The sequence below is a fragment of the Coregonus clupeaformis genome, chromosome 8, assembly GCF_020615455.1.
Source record: "Coregonus clupeaformis isolate EN_2021a chromosome 8, ASM2061545v1, whole genome shotgun sequence".
NCBI lineage: Eukaryota > Metazoa > Chordata > Actinopteri > Salmoniformes > Salmonidae > Coregonus > Coregonus clupeaformis.
Genome location: NC_059199.1, coordinates 20,662,185 through 20,678,993, shown reverse-complemented (window position 1 = coordinate 20,678,993; position 16,809 = coordinate 20,662,185). Strand labels below are relative to the sequence as shown.

The 16,809-nt window shown below is 46.3% G+C and overlaps 1 long non-coding RNA gene across 1 annotated transcript; it reads left to right on the top strand.

Moving 5' to 3' along the window:
* The first annotated feature begins 2,080 nt into the window (after positions 1-2,080).
* On the top strand, positions 2,081-5,874 carry LOC121573079. Its single transcript, XR_006001961.1, has 3 exons — positions 2,081-2,168; positions 2,619-2,747; positions 5,837-5,874. It is a non-coding gene; the product is annotated as an uncharacterized LOC121573079 (long non-coding RNA).
* Positions 5,875-16,809: the final 10,935 nt, after the last annotated feature.

Here is a 16,809-nt window from a genome sequence, read left to right as displayed (position 1 = left end):
TCTCTCGTGTTGTTTGTATTCGAGAGTCCGCACTGCGTGCGCCTTTTCTTGTTTTTGCGCACTGTTGGTTGTGTGCGTAATTTGTTCTTGCCTCCCGGTCGGGTTGGCTATTCACCTGTGTGGAGTTACTATTTTTGGATTACTAAAGTCTGTTGACGAACACCCTTGTTCCTGCGCTTGGTTCCCTGCACCACATCCACACTCAGCGTTCTGACAGTATCAGACCTGATGGGGATGGTCCCTAATCGCTCCAGGAATTTCCAGAAGTCTCACTTTGCTGGTCTGTGCTAGAAATTAGCTGAAGGTGCAGTAGGTGGTGGAGTCCTCAAACTGAGCCACGGCTACACAAAAAAAATTCACAAAAGATCAGGCTGGTGTTCAATAGGGCACACCGTAGAACTTACACCTTGTTTTGTTCCAGTTGATGATCCAGTTGTTTGTGAGTTTGTTCCTGGTACAGCTTGATTGAATTGTATGATATAGTGGTGAAGTATTGTCTATCACACACACACACAAACACACACACACACACACACAGGGTGATGGGATATTAGCTCCTGTGACATATGTTTATCAATGCATTCTCCAGGTGACTGGTGATGCTCTGTGTAAGTATAAGTTGGTTAATGCCAAAACAGATTGGTACCTTGCCCGGGGACTGGTTTAGCTGTTGGCTAAACCTGGTAAAACACATATTTTCTCAAGTGTACACCTTCCTAATATTGAATTGCACCCCCTTTTGCCCTAATAACAGCCTCAATACGTCAGGGCATGGACTCTGCAAGGTGTCAAAAGCGTTCCACAGGGATACTGGCCAATGTTGACTCCAATGCTTCCCACAGTTCTCAAGTTGGCTGGATGTCCTTTGGGTGGTGGACCATTCTTAATACACACGGGAAACTGTTGAGTGTGAAAAGCCCAGCAGCGTTGCAGTTCTTGACACACTCAAACTGGTGTGCCTGGCACTTTCTACCATACCCCGTTCAAAGGCACTTAAATCTTTTGTCTTGCCCATTCACCCTCTGAATACATTGTCCCTATTCAAATAAAATAAAATACATGTTTACCCCCTTGCTCTCACTCTCTCTCTCTCTCTCTCTCTCTCCCTCTCTCTCTCTCTCTCTCTCTCTCTCTCTCTCTCTCTCTCTCTCTCTCTCTCTCTCTCTCTCTCTCTCTCTCTCTCTCTCTCTCTCTCTCTCTCTCTCTCTCTCTCTCTCTCTCTCTCTCTCTCTCCACAAGGCTCTGTTGTCAGGTGAGCATAGTCTACCCATCCTGTGTGTTGGATCAGTGTGGAAGAGGTGGGAACTCCTGAAGCCAGGTGGGTTACAATTGGGTCCTATGACTGCGTGTGTGTTACTAAGGCCAGGATTCATTCCGATCACGGATTTGAGGAGTGCGCCATTTAAAGGTAATAAATCATAATTTTGCGTAGCTATACTGAACAAAAATGTAAACACAACATGTAAAGTATTTCATGAGCTGAAATAAAAGATTCCAGAAATGTTCCATATGCACAAAAAGCTTATTTCTCTCAAATGGTGTGCACAAATTAGTTTACATCCCTGTTAGTGAGCATTTCTCCTTTGCCAAGATAATCCATCCAGGCAATAATCTATAAAGTATCTGTTTTCGAATAACTGTAATGCAATTATGAAATATACAAATTATTTTCTATGATCTGTTTTGTTTGTAATAAATATCAGTGAAAAACTGAGACCTGTAAAAAATATTTGTGAAAAACTGAGACCTGTAGCATTTTGCATCACTGTCTTTGACCTTTTGCTGATTCTTCTTCTCTCCCTTGCTGACTGACACAAGGCAGCTGCAAGCTACACAACCCTGGCCTGGATTGGTCAGAATAGGTCATCCATTCTGACATCATCACTCTACAGTACCTGCTTTGACTGTTTAGATTAGAATGTTATGACATGGCATTCTACTAGTCATAACAGCATTCTATCCCTAAGGACACAGCTGAGAGCTAGTTCTAACCATTATGGCATCATAATTCTAACATTCTGTTTCTAACCCAGAGTGTGAAGGGCCATTCTCCTGTAGAAGCTCACCTCAGCTGTGTGTCCACGCACTGCCTGCTTTCTCACTCTGGTAAAGTGATAGATTGAATGTGGGACTGAAAAAACTAGATGAGTACTTTAACGTGCCGGAAGGTAAGAGGCTTAGTGGTGGTTGTAAAACATTTTCTAGGAATCAGTTTGTTTTTGTGAGGTAGGCCTACCTAATGCAATACTACAAAATTAATTGTTTTAGCAATCCAAATACAATCCAAAAACTGCTATTTACATGCTATAGCTGCTCTATTCACATACAACAGATTTACCTGTAGTCAAATACCATTCAAATAAATAACAGTTAGTGTATTTATCCCCCACTTTTCACACTATAGCTGCTCTATTCACATACAACAGATGTATCTGTAGTCATATACCATTATACAGGAATGACAGTGAATGGTCATTGGCATTATGACCAGATATGTAATGTAAGAAAATTCACTAAATAAGATACCTGTAAATGTATTTTGTGTCCCCTGTCTTTGAGGGGTAGGTGGAGAGAGAGAGAACAGTTGAACACTTTTAATTTCTCCCCCCCCGCCCCAGACCCCGGCCCCTTGGCCCGTGGGGCTCTCCAGACCATCTACAGGACTGACTTCAAACCCTTCAACGAGCACCCCCTACAGGTGTACCAGCTGAACACCCAGCCGCCCCGCACTCATCACCCCACCCAAGGTGAGACAGAGAGAGAGGAGAAGAGAGAGGTACAGAGAGTCAGAGTGTTAGAAATTGCGTAATTCAAATCTGGTATTGGAATAAGAATCAAGAGATCTTCAATCCAAGCTTAATTTATTATATGCAAAATGTATGTATGATAAGTATGAAGGTTCGTATATACGGGTCCGCTGAAATACCACGCAGGGCACTCAGAGAACTAAACTATTGTTTACAGGTTCTTTCTCAAATACTCTGACAGATAGTTCCCACCTCTTCTGTTGGCCAATCAGAGTAAAGGACTGAGTGTGGTTTAGACTTTACTCAGCCAATCCGTTGGTGCACGGGTTAGTCCCACCCCTTGGCGCTTCACCCCTTGGCATAAGTTGCTATCATAATAACCTGCGGAGTCAGCACCCAAAAGACACCATTCCACTGTACTCCATGTACTGTTGGTGTAACCATAAGGAGAGGAAGTACAAACCAACGACGCTAGATGGAGAGGAATATGCTTAAGCAAAAGGCAGTTTATTAAACAACAGAGATAGCTGGTACTGCTCAAGCTACATGCATGGACCCATTCAGTTGCCTCTTATGGAGACAGTTGAAAAGGGATCAAAAACAGAGTTTTCAGCATTACTTTATACAATGCAACACAAAGGAAGGGGTCCTTCTTCTAGTCCCTTGATTGGTTCCGGAGGCGTAGGAGGCGGGTCTGCTCTGTCCAGAGTAGAAGCCCCATTTTGTGCACGGCAGAGTCCTCTGCCCTAGGCACCCGACCAGTAGAAAGAAGTGCAGTTTGTGTGTGTGCGTAACTCGTGAGGCATGAGGATGAGTGTGCGTATGCATGGAGATGTGTGTGTGAATGTGTGTATGTTTTCAAAGGAAAGTCTCGTGGGGAGCAACCAGATTGTGGCCTGTGGCGTGGGTGTTGTCCTTGAGAAGATATTGGCTCTGTCCATTGTTCTTGCATAGGAACAGCATTGATTGAAAACAAGCTCCTAACATTAAAATGGGTCATGCACAAGATTTTAGTCAGACCAAGCTATAACATTTTAATATTTACTACGACAGTACCCACGTTCAAGGACGGTTTCACAGACAACAAAGAGAGAGTGTTCGTATCTGTAAGAAATACAAGTCTTATCTGTCCTACCCCTAACGTTCCTCACATGAATAACAGCCTGTTATGGGAAACAATTTATATCAGTACAGTTCAAACCTATGCTCCTCATTAATGCATTCCTTCCCAGCTATTCATCACATACAGATCCAATTATGAGAAAAATAGAACCCAACAATCCCCCTTTTGACGCCCTCTAGGGTGTCACTCATTAAAATACAATACAAACAAAAATAAACACTTTTATTAATAGACAATTTGATAATAAAAGGCCTTCAGTCCTTCCATCTACACCCAACTTGCAAACGGTTGGCTACCAGTCACTCAGGAACTTCAAACCTTCACATAAGGAAAGACAAACATCCACAATGGTTAGCTTGATTAATAAAGCATAAAACACAAACAGGCAAGTACATTTTGGCCCCCTTTAGACACCCTCTAGAGTGTCACTCCACCAAGCCTGGTAGGTCATATCCTTCATTCCTTAGGTCGGAGTCCGGGATTGGGCCGTATCTCACATTCTGTTTGGAAACCACCTTCTCCATCTCCTTTTCTCACCAACCCTCAGACACAGGAAATAAGACAACATCCACAAAGAACAAGTATACCCATAGAAGCTATAACTTCACCCAGAATAGTCACAACAATAGTTTTCCATTTACCAAATATGTTATCAAACCAACCGTTTATGGAGCTATCAATACCAGAGTTCTCAACCAGTTCGTTCGCCAGCGTGGTGATGGTCACTCAAGCGCTTTGGTCACGGACCCGTCCGGTGCTGTGTTGTTGGAGATGAAAGTACAGCACATATATCCAAACAGAACACAAACCCCGTCCCGCTCAGCCAAAAGCATATCTAAAGCTATTCTATTCTGCCATGTCATTAAGCTAGTTGCCGCTGTCTGCTCAGCTAATCCCTTTATTGCATCACGAGTGTGGTTTATAAATCTTTTTGCTGGTTATATTAAATATAATTTATCCAATCTACATTTTTATTAATTGTTGACCACCAGAAAATACTTGATTCAAACCCAGCTGCGATCTGATTGTGGATCCCATCAATATATATCCTTTCATCAAAGGATTCCTGGAGGAGGTCCTACTTTCTATGTGACAACTCACCAGTCTCTGACACGTTTGATTGTTTGCGTATGTAGGTGAGTTCACAATCAGTTATCACCACACATCCATCAGATGTCAGCACGGGCCTGGTTTTGGCTCCTAAAATCCTCTGGCTGCAACAAAGAGGAGAGATTAGTCATGGTCTCTTTTAGTTGTGACATTCTCTGTGTGGGAGCAGGAGCTAAGATGCCCTACCCTGTATCCTATCTTATTAGTCCTAGAAAAACAATAAGAATCCCCTGTGACTTCAAACTGAGGCAACCCAGGTCGGGATGACTTTGAAATCAGGGGAAACAGATAGTGCAAGTTACCATAAGACTCTTTCACCACATTCCCAGGTGGCTTGCATGGAGGATAAACCGGACAGAGAGTCAAAGCCTGTCAAGGGGAACGGAGTAGTTGTTAACCTTGGTTTGGCTGTCCTACAGGCATAACAGTCCTCTTTAGACCGTATACTGAACCCATTCCAACCACAGGTTAAAATCTATTTACTCCGTTTCCATCTGTACTACTTCCTTCAGGTCTATAGTTTGCACTATCTCACTACCTCCCTCAGAGAGGTTTACTCTATAGGGTGCCCCAGTTGAAGAAGATATCTCACTTGTCAGGTCTGTAATCTGTTTTAGCATAATTCAGACTTTCAGACAGTACCTACCCTTATATGGGTCGCACTGCCATTTCTGATAATTCCCTACTTTCACAATACTACACCTGTCCCTAAACTGTGTATGGAGATTGGTGATGTCCTTCCCTAAAGTCCCTAGTATTTCCCCTTTCCCTATGTCTAGCTGTCTCCTATGCCTTTTCAACTTGTGTTAGGTTAACTACCACTTCTGGCTGAAACAGGAGGGTCCGTGTGTGCTAGGAATATGGCCCCCACAATCAGACAGCTACCTACCGTCGGGAGACCTGTGAATCCCCACCCTCGCCCTGAGAACATGTCAGACGCCAGAGGCCAACCCATTGCTTCACCTTCTATCGAACTCACACAGGGATGATCAGACAGGGTAAGGGAATCTTCGTTAAGGAGCCAACCCCCGAGCCCTAGTGGTGATCGGTTCTTTCTCCTAACTCTGTGTTTGTTCGTCAGGTGTAGCTGGGTTTACCTTTTTGCAGTGAGTGACATGCACCCAGATGGATCTCTCAGCTATTCTGCTGGCAAAGGCAGTACTTGGTAGGGCCCTTCCCGCCAGGCCTGCTTCAGTCTCCTGGTTAGATAGAGTGGGTCACCTTTAGTTCACCTGTGGGGCACAAAACCTCTGACATACAGGTGTGGATAATAAACTATCATACATGTTTTTTTTGTTGTTTTTTTAGTATTTTGTCCTCTCCTTCGTATATATTTAATATTTAATCCAACCATCCCCCTTTTTGACACATGATTTGGCCATGTGTCAATATTACCACCTACCTAAACAATCACTTTAGTTAATATTGGTAATTCATTATCCAATTGCCATTCCTCCACTCTCTCTTCTGTTATTTTATGGTTCAAATCAAATATATTATTACCAAATTATAATCTTCTTCACAATTTTCACAGTACTATAAATTACCCTCAACTTAGTAAAATAAACTATCTTAAAGTCCTCCTCTCATGCCTTTAGAATTTACTAGTGTGGATGATTAAAATAACACCAGAATGTTAAAACAGAGTTCAGAGGCAATTGAAATCATTTAACGAATTGTTTAATCCCATAGTATACTAAACATTACCATTATTCTAAATATTTCATAAATGTTAGTTATCCCAAGTGTTCATTAAGTCCTCATGACATTCATTCTCATAAGAAATCAAATATACCCCAAACTCAGCCAAAAGCTAAAAAAAACTCCATAAAATTCACTGTGTGCTCCTCTAAGACCTATCACCCTTGACCTGCTGAAACTCCCCCAAAATTGAAACAACAAGGCTTTATAAACATCATACTAGGTGTGTTGTTTTTTGTTTGAAAAACCCAATTTGAAAAACAACCACAAATAGCCAGGCCTTAATTTGGTAGCTCACTTTTATGACCTAAATACTGCCTAACTTCACTACTGCTCCCCTAGCCCTTGGCAACATTCCAACGAGATGAGCTAATCTCTTTCTCCTGGTTATCCCCAGTCTTAACCCATCAATAATTGTTTGTATCAATCTAATTCCTCATAACTAATCTATAAAACCACTCAAAATTCCTCGAGTATACAATGATTATTTAATTGATTACCCTAACTCTGCTACATGTGATCTCATCTCAAATGATCCATTATCTATTATTTGTTCAACCCCCTAGGAAAATCTTTCTCCCCTTCTATTGTTCCTGTCCCCCCTGTAAATGTCATATTTGAGTTTTTAGCCAATACAATCACGGTTACATCAAATGTTCCCTCATTTAATGGTATTTTCTTCCTAATATAACTTCCCTAAATGAGATTAAATCCCCTGCCTTCCTCTACTATTCTTATATCATTACTGGATCAATGATAATAACTGTAATAACTATCAATAATAATTGTAAGAACTATTTCACATTAAATTGTGTCTTTTTTCTGATAATGTTATAATTGTAGCCTATTCCATCACTTTAGTTTAAAATATACGTTTATGTAACAAATCCATAACCCACCACAGGCTGGCGCTATTCCCCCATCACAACAGCCAATGTCACTTGCATCCACGTAACCAAAATACATTATCGTTCTTAATTGTACCAAAAGTGATCAATAGTGATCAATAGCGCCGCGCCAACAACCGAGAGGTCGCCGGTTCCAATCCCCGAGCCGACCAGGCGAAAAATCTGCCGATGTGCCCTCGAGCAAGGCACTCAACCCCAATCGCTCCTGCAAGTCGCTCTGGACAAGAGCGTCTGCCAAATCACCAAAAATGCAAATGTAAATATTCTCTACTTTCTCACCCATCTCATCCCTCGTCAGAAACCCACAGGCACCCCTCAAATAATCACCCCGTGGTGTTCCCAGCCAACTCCCAGTCTTTCCTCGCTCCAAAAGCCACAGTTTCGCTCTCTCCAGCCCCTCCCCTCGCAACTCTCTCTCCAGTGCTCGGGTGGGAGCAGGCTCCTTCGAGGAGCTGTGTTAGTGTTTCCAATATTCTGTGGTTATTTAAAGTATTTTAGTCTATTTATTTAAATCAAATCACTCCCACCTAATTAGTCAAAGCTGGTGCATGTTTATATTGAAACGATAAACCAAATTATTTCAGTCTAATTGTTTAACCAGTATTTTGCAGGGTCAAACGTCAAACGCCACAGTTCAATCATATCAGCTCAAACGTTTCAGTTCAGTCACACTAGTCATTCATCACTTTACCTTTATGTTCCCAATTGTTATTAACGGGTTATATGGTTTAAGCAACCACAAACCCAACAGTTATCCCCAAATTATACCGTTTGGACAGGCACAGACGTCTTTGATTCCCAATTAGTTGTCTATCAAGGTATACAGGTTTGTCATTCACACTCTCATGCATACGACAACACTCGCACTGTCTAACTTTTAAAGTACCTCCTATGAGCCTTCAGTCATAGCGTCGCACTATCTAATCTATTTTAAAGTACCTCCTATGAGCCTTCAGTCATAGCGTCGCACTATCTAATCTATTTTAAAGTACCTCCTATGAGCCTCAGTCATAGCGTCGCACTCCCATGGGTTTAACCATCACAATTATCAAACATTTGCATAGTATATTATGAAATCGAAATAGTATACTGTAATCGTTATTTATAGTACAATAGGGTTCACTTACATCAAACAGGTGTTTCACAAAATTAATTTGGATAAAGCCAATGTGCAAAACTTTAGTTATATTACAATAGGTGTTTTGCTTACCTTTTTAGAAGCCCGGGCAATTTGTGAAACACACGGTTCGAAGACAGCGATTGTCCAATAGGCTGGATGAATTCCAGCGAAGTGAAGTTCCGCTACCAGATCACAGTCGGAGGTCACCAATTGTTAGAAATTGCGTAATTCAAATCTGGTATTGGAATAAGAATCAAGAGATCTTCAATCCAAGCTTAATTTATTATATGCAAAATGTATGTATGATAAGTATGAAGGTTCGTATATACGGGTCCGCTGAAATACCACGCAGGGCACTCAGAGAACTAAACTATTGTTTACAGGTTCTTTCTCAAATACTCTGACAGATAGTTCCCACCTCTTCTGTTGGCCAATCAGAGTAAAGGACTGAGTGTGGTTTAGACTTTACTCAGCCAATCCGTTGGTGCACGGGTTAGTCCCACCCCTTGGCGCTTCACCCCTTGGCATAAGTTGCTATCATAATAACCTGCGGAGTCAGCACCCAAAAGACACCATTCCACTGTACTCCATGTACCCACGTTCAAGGACGGTTTCACAGACAACAAAGAGAGAGTGTTCGTATCTGTAAGAAATACAAGTCTTATCTGTCCTACCCCTAACGTTCCTCACATGAATAACAGCCTGTTATGTGAAACAATTTATATCAGTACAGTTCAAACCTATGCTCCTCATTAATGCATTCCTTCCCAGCTATTCATCACATACAGATCCAATTATTAGAAAAATAGAACCCAACAAGAGGGAGGGGGGGTGGAGACAAAGTGAGAGAGAGAGGGAGAGAGATTGAATGTGTGTGTTTGTGTGAGAGCGAGAGACAACTGAGGGGTGTGTGTGTGTGTGCGTGTGTACTCATCATACCACTTTGTCACACCCTGGCTCTGGGACTCTATTTGTTGAGCCAGGGTGTGTTTATTCTATGTGTTATATGTCTATGTTGGGGGTTCTAGTTTGTTTTATTCTATGTTTGCCTGAGTGACTCCCAATCAGAGGCAACGAGTGTCAGCTGTTGGCTGGTTGTCTCTGATTGGGAGCCATATTTAAACTGTCTGTTTTCCCTTTGTGTTTGTGGGTTCTTGTTCCGTGTTCGGTCATTGTTACCGTGGACTTCACGAGTCGTTTCTTGTTTTGTTTATTGTGTCGATTATCACTAAAGATAATAAAGTTCACTATGTTCATTCAACACGCTGCGCATTGGTCTCTCCCTGACGATCGTGACAGAAGAACCCACCATGCAACGACCAAGCAGCGTGTCCAGGGGCAGCTCTTGGGCTGGACATGGGAGGAAGCGCCGGGAGAAGAGACGGTGGAGGCGCACCGTAGAGAGGAGCAGGCAGCCTGGACATGGGAGGAGATATTGGACGGTAAAGGGTCCTGGACTTGGGAGGAAATCCTGGCCGGGATGGATCGCCGGCCATGGAGTGAGACAGTGGAGAGGCGACGGAGAGAGGAGCAACGGCGTGATCAGGGTCGTCGTCGGACGGTCGAGAGGCAACCCCCAGAAAATTTTTAGGGGGCACACGGCATGGACGACGGGGCTGACGGAGGCAGAAAAGGGGCGGATTCAGAAGGCCACCAGGTTACGGATACACCGCCCTGTACGTCCTGTGCGGATGCCTCACACAGAGTGTGTGAGGGTAGGCATTCAGCCAGGACGGGTTGTGGCCGCTCTTCACTCCAGGTCTCCTATCCGTCTCCACAGCCCGGTTCGGCCTGTCCCTGCTCCACGCACCAAGCCTACGGTGTGCGTCGCCAGCCCGGTTCGGCCTGTCCCTGCTCCACGCACCAAGCCTACGGTGTGCGTCGCCAGCCCGGTCCGGCCAGTCCCTGCTCCACGCACCAAGCCTACGGTGTGCGTCGCCAGCCCAGCCCGGCCTGTCCCTGCTCCACGCACCAAGCCTACAGTGTGCGTCGCCAGCCCAGTCCGGCCTGTCCCTGCTCCACGCACCAAGCCTACGGTGTGCGTCGCCAGCCCAGTCCGGCCTGTCCCTGCTCTACGCACCAAGTATACGGTGCGCGTCGCCAGCCCGGCCCGGCCTGTTCCTGCCACTCGCACCAAGTCTATGGTGCGCGTCGCCAGCCCGGCCTGTTCCTGCCACTCGCACCAAGTCTACGGTGCGCGTCGCCAGCCCGGCCCGGCCTGTTCCTGCCACTCGCACCAAGTCTACGGTGTGCGTCGCCAGCCCGGCCTGTCCCTGCTCCACGCACCAAGCCTACGGTGTGCGTCGCCAGCCCGGTCCGGCCAGTCCCTGCTCCACGCACCAAGCCTACAGTGTGCGTCGCCAGCCCAGCCCGGCCTGTCCCTGCTCCACGCACCAAGCCTACGGTGTGCGTCGCCAGCCCAGCCCGGCCTGTCCCTGCTTCACGCACCAAGCCTACGGGGTGCGTCGCCAGCCCAGTCCGGCCTGTCCCTGCTCCACGCACCAAGTCTACGGTGCGCGTCGCCAGCCCGGCCCGGCCTGTTCCTGCCACTCGCACCAAGTCTACGGTGCGCGTCGCCAGCCCGGCCCGGCCTGTTCCTGCCACTCGCACCAAGCCAGGGGTGCGAGTCGTCAGCCTGGTCCGGCCCGTTCCTCCTCCACGCACCAAGCCAGGGGTGCGCGTCGTCAGCCTGGTAAGGCCCGTTCCCCCTCCACGCACCAAGCCAGGGGTGCGCGTCGTCAGTCCAGCACAACCCGTGCCTGGGTCACCGGTGCCTGGTAAGGTACCGGCCAACTACTCCACTACGGAGCTGAAGCTAACCGCTCCTGCTACGTCCAGTTCAGCTCCAGCCAGTGGGGCCAGACTGGACCAGGGGCGCTATGGGGGGTTTATTGGAGGGTGATGGGCAAGGCCGGAGCCAGAACCGCCGCCGAGGAGGTATGCCCGCCCAGCCCTCCCCTGTTTTGCTTTAGTTGAGGCGCGGTCGCAGTCCGCGCCTTTAGGGGGGGTACTGTCACACCCTGGCTCTGGGACTCTATTTGTTGAGCCAGGGTGTGTTTATTCTATGTGTTATATGTCTATGTTGGGGGTTCTAGTTTGTTTTATTCTATGTTTGCCTGAGTGACTCCCAATCAGAGGCAACGAGTGTCAGCTGTTGGCTGGTTGTCTCTGATTGGGAGCCATATTTAAACTGTCTGTTTTCCCTTTGTGTTTGTGGGTTCTTGTTCCGTGTTCGGTCATTGTTACCGTGGACTTCACGAGTCGTTTCTTGTTTTGTTTATTGTGTCGATTATCACTAAAGATAATAAAGTTCACTATGTTCGTTCAACACGCTGCGCATTGGTCTCTCCCTGATGATCGTGACACACTTAAGGTACAGACAAAGAGAGAAAGCGTGTTGTGTATGTTTGTGAGAAAAATAGTTTCCTTAAATGTCCATGCAAATTCAAAATAATACTGTGTTTTTCTTATTCCTTGCTGTAGATTGACAGAATGTGTGTGTACTTTTCATGATTGTCAGAGAGAGTGTGTGTGGAGATGTATCATGAATACCACTATTGTGACCATCTGAACATGTGATCATTACACAGTGTTCCTATATCTCCTGTCTGTATGATTAACTACTCGTGGTGTGATTGTGGTAACGTACAGGAACTCAAGTCCTTTTGTTCTCCTGATCTGGAATACCTCACCATCAAATGCAGACCGCATTACCTCCAGAGATAATTTTCTTCGGTCATCATCACTGCCTTGCATATTCTACCCCAAGCTGACACCTCGACATCTCTCAAGGAACTACCCTGGACTTTGTGCAAACTGGAAACCGCATATCCTGAGACCGCATTTATTGTAGCTGGGGACTTTAATAAAATACATCTGAGGAAAATGCTACCAAAGTTCTATCAACACATCTCCTGTGCTACTTGCACATCGAGCACTCTTGACCATTGCTATTCCCCCTTCCGGGACAGCTACAAGGCCCTCGCCCGCCTTCTCCTTGGCAAATCAGATCACACCTCCATTTTGCTCCTCCCTCCTATAGGCAGAATCTTAAACAGGAAGTACCCGTGGTAAGGACTGTTCAACTTTGGTCTGACCAATCAGTCTATGCTCGTTCCTGGACAAGCTGAACACATTCTTCACCAACTTCGAGGAAAACACAGAGCCACCAACTCAATGTCAACAAAAAGAACGAGCTCATCAGGGACTTCAGGAGACAGCAGACAGAGCACTCCCCCATTCACATTGACGGGGTCGCAGTGGAGAGGCATGCATATCACTGACAACCTGAAATGGTCCATTTACACATACAGTGTGGTGATGAAGGCGCAACAGTGACTCTTCAACCTCATGAGGCTGAAGAAATGTGGCTTGGCCCGTAAGATCCTCACAAACTTCTAGAGATGCACCATTGAGAGCATCCTGTTGGGCTGTATCACCGCCTGGTACGGCAATTGCACCATCCGTAACCGCAGGGCTCTCCAGAGGGTGGTTCAGTCAGCCCAACGCATTACCGGGGGCACACTGCCTGTCCTCCAGGACATCTACAGCACCTGGTGTCACAGGAAGGCCAAGAAGATTATCAAGGACCTCAGCAACCTGAGTCATGGCCTGTTCAGCCTGATACCATCTAAAAGGTGGAGACAGTACAGGTGCATCAAAGCTGGGACCGAGAGACTGAAAAACTGCTTCTATCTCCAGGGCATCAGACTGTTAAATAGTCACGTCTAGGCTCATCCTATATAACTACTGTACACAACTTTTTATTCATATACTGTCTTTACACACCATGATATACATCGTGGTATATAAAGAAGCTGATTAAACAGCATGATCATTACACAGGTGGACCTTGTGCTGGGGACAATAAAAGGCAACTCTAAAATGTGCAGTTTTGTCACACAACAAAATGCCACAGATGTCTCAAGTTTTGAGAGAGCGTGCAATTGGCATGCTGATTGCAGGAATGTCAACCAGAGCTGTGGCCAGAGAATTGAATGTTAATTTATCTAACACAAGCCGCCTCCAACGTCGTTTTGGAGAATTTGGTTGTACGTTCAACCGGCCTTATAACCGAGCCAGCCCAGGACTTCTAAATCCGGCTTCTTCACCTGTGGGATCGTCTGAGAAAAGCCACTCGGAGACCTGAGGAAACTGTGGGTTTGCACAACCGAAGAATTCTGCACAAACTGTCAGAAACTGTCTCAGGGAAGCTCTTCTGCGTGTAAGTTGTCCTCACCAGGGTCTTGACCTGACTGCAGTTCGGTGTCGTAATCGACTTCAGTGGGCAAATGCTCAACTTCGATGGCAACTGGCACGCTGGAGAAGTGTGCTCTTCACGGATGAATCCCAGTTTCAACTGTACCAGGCAGATGGCAGACAGCGTGTATGGCATCGTGTGGGCGAGCGGTTTGCTCATGTCAACGTTGTGAGCAGAGAGCCCCATGGTGGCTGTGGGGTTATAGTATGGGCAGGCATAAGCTACTGACAACAAACACAGTTGCATTTTATCAATGGCAATTTGAATGCACAGAGATACCTTGACGAAATCCTGAGGCACATTGTCGTGCCATTCATCCGCCGCCATCACCTAATGTTTAAGCATGATGATGCACGGCCCCATGTTGCAAGGAAATGTACACAATTCCTGGAAGCTGAAAATGTCCCTGTTCTTCCATGGCCTGCATACTCACCAGACATGTCACCAATTGAGCATGTTTGGGATGCTCTGGATCGACGTGTACGACAGCATGTTCCAGTTCCCACCAATATCCAGCAACTTCACACAGCCATTGAAGAGGAGTGGGACAACATTCCACAGGACAAAATCAGCAGCCTGATCAATTCTATGCGAAGGAGATGTGTCGCGCTGCAGGAGGCAAATGGTGGTCACACCAGATACTGACTGGTATTCTGATCCATGCCTCTACCTTTTTTTAAAGGTATCTGTAACAAACAGATGCATATCTGTATTCCCAGTAATGTGAAATCCATAGATTAAGGCCTAATGAATTTATTTCAACATTTAACATTTAAGTCATTTAGCAGATGCTCTTACAAAAAAATTATGTATGGGGGGGGGGGGTTCGGGTATTCCTTAAAGAGGTAGGGTTTCAAATGTCTACGGAAGGTGGTCAGTGACTCCGCTGTCCTGGCGTCGTGGGGGAGCTTGTTCCACCATTGGGGTGCCAGAGCAGTGAATAGCTTTGACTGGGCTGAGTGGGAACTGTGCTTCCGTAGAGGTAGGGGGGCGAGCAGGCCAGAGGTGGATGAACGTAGTGCCCTCGTTTGGGTGTAGGGTCTGATCAGAGCCTGAAGGTAAGGAGGTGCCGTTCCCCTCACAGCTCCGTAGGCAAGCACCATGGTCTTGTAGTAGATGCGAGCCTCAACTGGAAGCCAGTGGAGTGTGCGGAGGAGCGGGGTGACATGAGAGAACTTGGTTGAACACCAGACGGGCTGCAGCGTTCTGGATAAAATGTAGCGGTTTAATGGCACAGGCAGGGAGCCCAGCCAACAGCGAGTTGCAGTAATCCAGACGGGAGATGACAAGTGCCTGGATTAGGACCTGTGCCGCTTTCTGTGTAAGGTAGGGTCGTACTCTGCGAATGTTGTAGAGCATGAACCTGCAGGATCGGGTCACCACTTTGATGTTAGCGGAGAACGACAGGGTGTTGTCCAGGGTCACGCCAAGGTTCTTTGCACTCTGGGAGGAGGAATCAATGGAGTTGTAAACCGTGATGGCGAGATCATGGAGCTGGCAGTCCTTCCCCGGGAGGAAGAGCAGCTCCGTCTTGCCGAGGTTCAGCTTGTGATCCGACATCCACACTGATATGTCTGCCAGACATGCAGAGATGCGATTCGCCACCTGGTTATCAGAAGGGGGAAAGGAGAAAATTAATAGTGTGTCGTCTGCGTAGCAATGATAGGAGAGACCATGTGAGGATATGACAGAGCCAAGTGACTTGGTGTATAGAGAGAATAGGAGAGGGCCTAGAACTGAGCCCTGGGGGACACCAGTGGTGAGAGCATGTGGTGCGGAGACAGATTCTCGCCACGCCACCTGGTAGGAGCGACCTGTCAGGTAGGATGCAATCCAAGAGTGAGCAGGGCTGGAGATGCCCAACTCGGAGAGGGTGGAGAGGAGGATCTTATGGTTCACCGTATCAAAGGCAGCAGATAGGTCTAGAAGGATAAGAGCAGAGGAGAGAGAGTTAGCTTTAGCAGTGCGGAGAGCCTCCGTGACACAGAGAAGAGCAGTCTCAGTTGAATGACCAGTCTTGAAACCTGACTGGTTTGGATCAAGAAGGTAATTCTGAGAGATATAGCAGGAGAGTTTGCTAGAGACGGCTCACTCAAGAGTTTTGGAGAGAAAAGAAAGAAGGGATACTGGTCTGTAGTTGTTGACATCGGAGGGATCAAGTGTAGGTTTTTTGAGGAGGGGTGCAACTCTCGCTCTCTTGAAGACAGAAGGGACATAGCCAGCGGACAAGGATGAGTTGATGAGCGAGGTGAGGTAAGGGAGAAGGTCTCCGGAAATGGTCTGGAGAAGAGAGGAGGGGATAGGGCCAAGCGGGCAGGTTGTTGGGCGGCCGGCCGTCACAAGTCGCAAGATTTCATCTGGAGAGAGAGGGGAGAAAGAAGTCAAAACATAGGGTAGGGCAGTGTGAGCAGGACCAGCGGTGTCATTTGACTTAATGAATGAGGATCGGATGTCGTCAACCTTCTTTTCAAAATGGTTGACGAAGTCATCCACAGAGAGGGAGGAGGGAGGGGGAGGAGGAGGAGGATTCAGCAGGGAGGAGAAGGTGGCAAAGAGCTTCCTAGGGTTAGAGGCAGAGGCTTGAAATTTAGAGTGGTAGAAAGTGGCTTTAGCAGCAGAAACAGAGGAAGAAAATGTAGAGAGGAGGGAGTGAAAAGATGACAGGTCCGCAGGGAGTCTAGTTTTCCACCATTTCCGCTCAGCTGCCCGGAGCCCTGTTTCAATTGACTAATTTCCTTATATGAACTGTAACTCAGTAAAATCTTTGAAATTGTTGCATGTTGCATTTATATATTTGTTTAGTATATATATATATATATATATATATATATATATATATA